This window comes from Ornithorhynchus anatinus, chromosome 4, assembly GCF_004115215.2.
Source record: "Ornithorhynchus anatinus isolate Pmale09 chromosome 4, mOrnAna1.pri.v4, whole genome shotgun sequence".
NCBI lineage: Eukaryota > Metazoa > Chordata > Mammalia > Monotremata > Ornithorhynchidae > Ornithorhynchus > Ornithorhynchus anatinus.
Window position 1 is genome coordinate 108,666,684 of NC_041731.1, and position 9,398 is coordinate 108,676,081.

The window sequence follows — 9,398 nt, forward strand, 5'->3', positions numbered from 1 at the left end:
CCATTTGTCTTCTATGTGACCTTGGGTGAGTCACATACTTCTCTGTGCCTCAGTTACCTCATCTGTAAACTGACAGTTAAGACTGTGAGCCCCATGTGGGACAGGTACTCTGTCCAACCCAATTTGCTTATCAAATATTATTATTATAAAATAGAGAGGATTGGGCGATGAAACAGTGATTTGCACCAGCTGCTGTGACCTGATTTCTAGAACTGATGTGAATTTGTTTTAATCAATGCTAGTCCAAGTGACCAGGCCGTTCAGATGATGAACTCTGAACCATATTCTCTGTTCTATAACTAGGATAAGGCAACTTTGAACTAAAAGTCTAGCTACAGATGATTTATTTTTTATTTTTTGTCAGCTGTGTGAATTTTGACCATATATTTAAGGAACGCAGATCCAGAAGCTCATACAGCAAAACCTCTAAATGTGAAGATGCACTGCTTTGGACAAATAATAGTAGAAATCATAGCAGTAGCAATATGTATTAGTAATAGTGTTTATTAAGCATTCACTTCCTTCAGTTCCCTGTATTGTGCACTTGGGAAGTTGAAAGTAAAGGAGTGACACTGTCTTTGCTCCCAAAGAACTTACACTGTGATAGGGGAGACAAATAGAAAAATATTTACAGGAGTTGTCAAAATAAATAATATAACATATACTTGAATAAACATATAAACATGAGTGCTGAAGATGGGTATAAATAAGTTCACAAATGCTAAAGCTTCCTGATGGGTTTCTATGGCTTAGATGCTGGGAAATTAATTGGAGGAGTCTCTTTGGGGAAGGAGGAATTCTAGGAGGGCTTAAATGTGGAGCTAACTATTCTCTGTTAATAATAATAATAATGTTGGTATTTGTTAAGCGCTTACTATGTGCCGAGCACTGTTCTAAGCGCTGGGGTAGACACAGGGGAATCAGATTGTCCCACGTGGGGCTCACAGTCTTAATCCCCATTTTACAGATGAGGGAACTGAGGCACAGAGAAGTTAAGTGACTTGCCCACAGTCACACAGCTGACAAGTGGCAGAGCTGGGATTCAAACTCATGACCTCTGACTCCAAAGCCCATGCTCTTTCCACTGAGCCACGCTGCTTCTCACAGAAAGAGCATGGGCCTGGGAGTCAGAAGATATGAGTTCTAATCCTGGCTCTGCCAATTGCTTGCTGTGTGACTTTGGCCAAGTTATTAGCTTTTCTGTGCCACGATTTGCTCAATTGCAAAATGTGGATTCGATGCCTAGCCTCCCTCTTATTTAGAGAATGAGCCCCAGGCACGGCAGGGACTGTGTACATGCTGATTAACTTATATTGGCTCCAGGACTTAGAATAATGCTTGACACTCAACAAATATAATAGTAATGATAATAATTACAATAATAATGAAAATTTCAGAAGGAAAGGAGTTCCAAAACAGAGAAATTCTCATCCCCATCATCGCTGGAAGGACAGAAGGCCATGGGTTTATGAATTAAATTTCCCCATGGGGTGCATCGCTATCCAACTTCTAGTGAATATCATGGAACTACTGCAGTAAAATATATAAGGTAATACAGGGAACTGTGAGTTTAGGTGGTATAAATGTGCTTATATAACACTTGGGGATGAAGAGGTGGGGAGATCAGAAATGAATTGGGGAAAGACTCTTGGGGAAGGCCTGATTTCAAAAGGCTTTAAAGATAAGAGAGGCTGCAGTCTGCCCATAGAAATAGGCAATAGCAGGTTGGGGGAGGATGGGAGAGATATGAGGCCCAGTGAATAGGTTAGCTTGGAGGAAACTAAGAATATGAACTGTAGTGTAATAGTTCAATGGAAGGGAGAGAGTTGATGAAGTGCCTGAAAACCAACATTCTGGAGTTTCTGCTTGATTAAGAGAGAAGTAAGTGATACTGTTAGTTATTAAGGAGCGCCGAGGAGATCTATAGAAGGGAGAGATCAAGACAGGAAAATCAACAAATATGCTGATGAAATAGACAAGCTGTGATGTGACTAAGAAATTGCACGAGTGTGGTTGTTTGGTTCAAGAGGCTTTGTGGATCCTGGAAATTTTGTGGAGGAATCAAAAGATAGGATTTGGCAATAATTTGAATATGGTTACTGAAAAAAAGGAAAGTATCTAGGATAATGCCAAGATTTAATCTTGAGAGATGGGGAGGATGGTGGTGTTGCTGATGGAGAAGAGAGTTGGAGGACAGGGTTTGGGAAGAAAGATAGATTTGTTCAGTTTTAGATATACTGAGTTTGAGGTCCCAGCAGTGTTAGTCAAAATAATTATCAGGAAACACTGGGGTTCGGAAAATTATCAAGGCAGTTCTCTCTTCTGAGCTATGTGCTATTTTTTTTCTAATCAAACCCTTGTTTTAGCAAATATTCAATGCCTGAAAAAAATCTATTTTAAAAATGTTAAAAGTCTGACCCTTTCTTCCAAAGTATGCATTTTAAGGTAATCTGTAAGGAAAATGATATGGTGATAGCACAGCTTAGTATAGAAATTTGATCTCTCTGGAAACACGTATTACAAGGCCCCCATTCAATTATGATTTTTTGACTCTAAACCTAAAAACATGGAAAAATCTATTTATCAGGAGTGAGGGAGAACCTAAAATTAATCTTGTCCAAGATACAAACTGCGAGTCATTCACTGATTTTTTTTTGGTGGGGGGGTTATTGAAACTTTGGGAAGTTTTCATCTAATTTCTCTACATTTAGGTGTAATATTTCTTATTTCTCCCACTCTCTAATGAACCGAAGTCTCAAATAAACTCCAAGTGCAATTTCCTCTCTATCTTTCTCTTTCTCTATTTTTTTCTCTCTCTCTTTCCTTCCCTGCACATACACGGGTTGATAAAATAATTTTATTTCAACTCATGGGTTCAGGATGAATTTAGATTATGTGGTTATAGCACCCCCTAGCATCACCTCAAGGAATATCAGTCACTCAAAGGCAGCATTTCTAATTTGCTGTTTAAAGCAATCTTTAAAGAACACATGTATAAACCCTGGGAGCTCTTGTAAATGAGCTTAATTGAAGAGCATAGGATGCTTGTTTCTGTTGTGATTGTTGTCTTTTTCTAGAATGTAAAATAGCACGCATATAACTGGCTGCAGTTCTGGAGCAAAGGAAATGTTATTTCCCCTACATTCTCAAAAAGTGCGCACAGTAAACAGGACAAGTAAGGATTTGGTTGTCCTTCTAGCTTTTCTTCTCCGATTATCAAAGATTCAGACTCCGGGATGCTAATCTGAAATACAGGACAGGGCCGTGATTGTTATCAGGCAAACTGATGCTGACAAAAAGTCAAGCAGTCAAAAGGATCTTTCATAAATGTATAACTGATGGATAAAATTGATTGAGGATGAAACATGCACTATCCCACTCTGGAAGGTGAGTTTTGCCCCTTTGTTTTGAAATAATAAGGAAGGAGTTGAAAGATGGGAGATTGCGAGGGGGGTGAAGTACATTTCAACTGTTTTGTGAGGCCAGATCCTTCAGTCTTCATAGTTTTCTTATTATGCCGCAATGGAAATTTCCAGAACATCACAATGGTGCTGCTTCTATAGCACCTGTCAGTAGAATTCTGCAATATAAACCTTCAAGGCTTTGATGGAAACCTAAATGGAATACAAATTTGCCAATGCAGCAGTCAATTCAGTAAAATCTGCGGGGTTCGCAGGATTTCTATTAGACTGATTTTTTTGTAGACTTTAAGGAGAACTCTTTCTAAAACTTAGGCGCAAACAAAAAGTGTATGTTTGCTCCCATTCCTTTGCCCTCATTTTAATCTGATTCCTCTGGCTTGTACAGAAGCAGTTTAAGATCTCTATTGTTCTCCACATTTGGAGGTACTTTGGAAGTAGTGAGAATCACTATGTCAGTGCATATTACATTTAATGTGGTCTGACCCATCCGATCGTGCAGAGATGAACAAATTGATTGTGCTCCTAAAAGATGAAAGCAGAAATGCTGCCGTTTAATGAACTACATGTGCCTTCAATACTTCTAATGCACACTATTTTCTATCACTTAGTCAACTCCACTCTAATTGAATTTATCATTGGAAACCTTGACTCAATGCTAATGGTCCCAAAATAGCAGAGGCGAAGAGTATTTCTGTCTGCAAAATGCCAAGCAATGATGCTTTCTCGAAGCAAACACTTGCCTTTCTTGTCTTTGTTCCTGTTCCAGTTGTCAGTTATTGAGGTGCAATTATAAGAAAATGTGCATTGAGAAAAAGATATTATTGACCCTTGTAAATTGACTGGTAACATCAAAATCTGGAAATGGTGCGCAGGAAGGCTTAATAGGATATATGCAAATTCCATCATCACAAGGCTGAAAGGGACATGCATCTATTGTTGTTTTAAGCTATGAATGACCTCTATTCACCCACACCTTTTATTGTCACTAAATGGAAGATGCAAGTTGCAAGACAGATTGGCTTCAGAAAAGCACATTTAAGAGGAGCCTTGATAAGGTGCCGTTCTGTTGCCGTAGTTTACATCAGCAATTTCTAGGATGAGAACAGAGCCAAAATGAGATGCCTCTAAAAAAAGGATCAGGAAGTTCCGATTCCAGTAGGTTTTTCAAAATCAAGGCAGAGTTGTAGAAATTAGAAATAAGCAATGAATAGTCCCTGATTATGCACTAATATTTTCCTTCACCAAAGAGGAGATCAATTTAGCAATGCATTGTAGTTCAAAAATAGCTCAGCATAATTCATAAGGTGCTCTATGTGTGGAGGACTAAAGCTCCTCATTATGATAATGCCTTTTGATAACTTTTATTGAACATAAGCTTTGCCGTGATTAAATATCTTAATAGACAGCTCTCTGGCACACTGCAGCCACAGTTTCAAAGGAATACCTTTTGTATTTTATTCCCAAACAAGAACGCCACTTGTGACCAGATTCTAAAGATTCAAAGTTTATATGGAATGAATTTAATTTACACTGTTGCAACCACAAAGAATAGAATCAAACTAGTGCACTCATCTATAAGAACCCTAAAAAGGAAATTATTTCATTGGCTAGTTCAAAAAGCAATTGAATAGAAAGTAAGAAAGCTATCTGAATTTTCCTTTAATTTTTCCAGACTGTATTGGGGAGAATATTGTTTGTAGTTTCTTCCACACTAAACTGACAACTGATTAGAATGGTGTTGGATCCTGAGAGTGTGAACTCTTACTTGAAGGCGTAGAGTATATTTTGCAGACAACAGAAAGTAGAAGATCCTGTTTATTTCCGCCTCAAACAATCGATGTTATTTATTGAGCACTTACTGTATGCAAAGCATTGTTCTAAGTCCTTGGTAGAGTCCAGTACAGCAGAGTTGGAAGATTCCTTCCTCACCTAACAGGAGTTTACAGTTTAGGAGGAAGATAGATATTAAAATACATTATGGATATGTACATAAGTGTTGTGGGGCTGAGGGTGCATTCATATCACCCTCAAGTGCTTAAAGAATACAGATCCAAGTGAAAATGAGAGAGGAATGGAATGGAGAGAATGGAGAGAGGGAATATGGCAAATGAGGGCTTAGTCAAGGAAGACTGCTTGGTGGATATGAGATTTTAAACCAGTGCCTAGTACAGTGTCCAGTGTTTTGCTTAGTGCATGGCACATAGTAAGCACTTAACAAATACCATGAAAAAATGGTGGTGGGAAGTGTGGTGATTTTTTCAAAAACAGCTGCGCTCACAAACCCCAAAGAGAGATAATGGTATTTATTAAATGCTTACTAAGTGGGGTAGTGCTAGGGTAGATTCATGATAATCAGTTCTCTCTAGACTATAAGCTTCATATGGGCAGGGATCATGTATGCTGTTATATCGTACTTTCCTTAGCACTTAATACAGTGCTCTGCATGTAGTAAGAACTCACTAAATGTCAGTCGAAGTTGAAGAGAGAAACAGATATTGAATTCCCATTGTACAGGGCAGGAAACAGAGGCACAGCACAATTAAGTGGCCTTCCTAAATTCACCTGGTAGGCAACTGACAGAGGCGGGTTCAGGGTTCGTGTCCTCTGATTCACATGCCCTTACTAATTCTGCTAGACCACATAGTGTCTGACAAGCCCCTCAGTTGTTTAATTCCTGGAGGCCACAGGATTCCTTATTTTCTAATGTGTCATAGCTGCACAGTTCTTCCACTGCCAAAGACTGATTTATTTATGTTATTTCACATGATAACCATATTCCCAAACACAAAGGTATAGCTACTCTACTCGGCTGATACAAAAGGCAAAGAGGTGTCAACCTAATAACTACGCTGCAAGCAGTCAAAATTAATTGGTCCATTTGGCAAAATGCTATTTGTTTTAGGATCCTTTGTCCATTCCCCTCTTGCTTTCGAATATGAATGCTTTTTGTCTCCTTCTCCTGCTGTCTTCTCTTTCACCATTCACCATTTCTCATCTAGATTTTGGTCTGTGAAAGCACATATTTTGACCATTTATTTTCCTATCCTGTTCACTCCCTTTTCCATTCTATATTTCATAATTGTCCTTTCCTTAAAATAATAATCCCTATCTTCCCATATTATTAATTACATTTCTCCCTTCAAATCCTTCTTCATCTATCCCATTTTTCTGTAATCCTGATTATTGAATACTTTGGGATATTAGACCAAAAAGTGTAGGGCATTTAAGATGCTACAAAACACAAATCTCAAATCTGCAGTGTGACCTTAGTTGGGTTACATAGCATCTCTGTACCGAGTTTCCTCAACACTAAACTGGGGATTCAATACCTGTTTTCCCTCTCCTTAGATGGTAAGCTTATGTGGGACAGGGATCATGTCTGATCTGATTATCTTTTATCTACCCCAGAGTTTACTATAGTGCTTGGTTCATGGTAAGCACTTAAAAAAAATACATTAGCATAACAAATGCCTAAGATGTCAAATGCATCAATATTCATGAAATAGCAGTAGTAATAGTATTCATGATAATAATAATTATTGTGGTATCTGTTAAGCATTTACCGTATGCCAGGCACAGTACTAAGCACTGGGGTAGATGGAAGGTAATTGGGTTGGACACAGTCCCCGTCCCACATTGGGCTCACAGTCTTAATCCTCACTTTATAGATGGGGTACCCAAGGCATAGAGAAGTAAAGTGATTGCCCAAGGTCACACGGCAGACATGTGGTCGAGCCGGATTAGAATCCAGGAGTCCCAGGCCTGTGATCTACCCATTAGGCCATGCTCTTTTCCAAGTATGTGCTTAAGTGCTTACTTGATGTGGAGCAGTGTCCTAAGTGCTGGAAGAAAGTACACAGGTAGGTATACACACAGTTGCTTGTCCCTTGTGGGGATCAAATCTAGCCATCCCAAACTAGACAGCTTGTCACCTGCTTCATCCCACCCCCCAGAGACCCTCCATTGGCTGGCAGTTGTGCGGGTGACAGAATAGCTCAAAGGGATGGAGGAAGGTAGTGTAGAGAGAGGATGCTTGGCTCTTCCTCCTCTTCTTACTCTTCAGCATCATATGTGGAGTTTCATGCTATCTCTGCCCCTTCTTACCTGGGTTGACCTTTTTCTGGAATAATTTCTTGGAAATTCAGACAGATTAAAAAATCTCCAGGATGCAGTATTTGGGGTGGGGTAATAGAGGCTGGAGATGCTGCTCAGATTACAATTGTAAGGGCTGACACTTACATTCTCCCCTGGGCAGCAGCAGTAGCTTCTACTGCAATGGGCTGGACAGTAATAACAATAATATTGAAAATAGTAATAATAGTAATTAAATAATAACTATAAAAGTAATAGTGATATTTTATAAGCACTTGCTGTTTGCCATATACTGTACTAGATATGAGATAGTGTGGTAAGATGTAGCCCCTGTTTAAAGAAGAGAGAAAATAATCCCCCTTTTCATTCAATCAATTAAGAATGTTTATTGAGTGCCTACTGTGGGCAGAGCATTATATTAAGCATTTGGGAGAGTACAATACAACAGAATTGGTAGACCTGGTCCCTGTCCCCAAGAAGCTTACATCTAAAAGGGGAGACAGACATTCAAATAAATTACAGATATATACATAACTGAGGCACAGAGAAACAACTTGCTCAGTGTCACACAGCAGGCAGGTGTCTGAGCCAGGATTATTCGTTCATTCATTCAATAGTGTTTACTGGGCGTTTACTATGTACAGAGTGCTTGGTATGTACAAAACGGTAACAGATAGAGACGGTCCCTGCCCTTTGATGGGTTTACAGTCTAATCGGAGGAGACGGACAGACAAGAACAATGGCAATAAATAGAGTCAAGCGTGACGTGGCTCAGTGGAAAGAGCACGGGCTTTGGAGTCAGGGCTCATGAGTTCGAATCCCAGCTCTGCCACTTGTCGGCTGTGTGACTGTGGGCAAGTCACTTAACTTCTCTGTGCCTCAGTTCCCTCATCTGTAAAATGGGAATTAAGACTGTGAGCCCCACGTGGGACAACCTGATTCCCCTATGTCTACCCCAGCGCTTAGAACAGTGCTTGTCACATAGTAAGCGCTTAACAAATACCAACATTATTATTATTATTATTAGTCAAGGGGAAGAGCATCTCATTAAAACAATAGCAAATAAATAGAATCAGGGTGATGTACATCTCATTAAACAAAATAAATAGGATGATGAAGATATATACAGTTGAGCGGACAAGTACAGTGCTGAGGGGATCGGACGGGAGAGGGGGAGGAGCAGAGGAAAAGGGGGGAGAAGAGGGTTTAGCTATGGAGAGGTGAAGGGGGGAGTAGAGGGAGCAGAGGGAAAAGGGGAGCACAGTCTGGGAAGGCCTCTTGGAGGAGATGAGCTTTAAGTAGTGTTTTGAAGAGGGGAAGAGAATTAATTTGGCGGAGATGAGGAGGGATTAGAACTCTGGCTCTTTGGCTCCCAGGCCTACATGCTTTGACTAGGCCACACTGTTTCTCAGGAGCAGTAGCAGAGGATGGTGATTAATTGAGTCAATCCTCCTTCTTTCCCTCAATCCCAGAATCACTGCTTCGAAAAGGCTTTTCCCATTTTCCCAAAGTTCCTTTATGCCCTTGCGTCGGACCCATCCCACCATCCCACCATTCTGCCACTGGACATGCCCCTGGAACTAGTGCCAGAAAGAAGACATGTTGAAAACTCAAAAATGGTGCATCATAAAGTGAAAAAAGGATGTAACTATGGAAGCTAAGTCAATGCCATTCATTGACTTGAAGTATCTTCAAGTCAAATACCGCCTCCAGTCAATACCTTGTTTCAGTTTAGGGTTGTAACTCAACTACCATTGTCAACAGGGGACTCCAAAGATTTCTTTCAAGGATAAGCAAAGTTATCTAGTTGGAAGATTATGGGACTGCAAAGTTAGCAGACCTAGGTTCTAATCTGCTACTACCTAGCCAATGGCATGCTTTGTG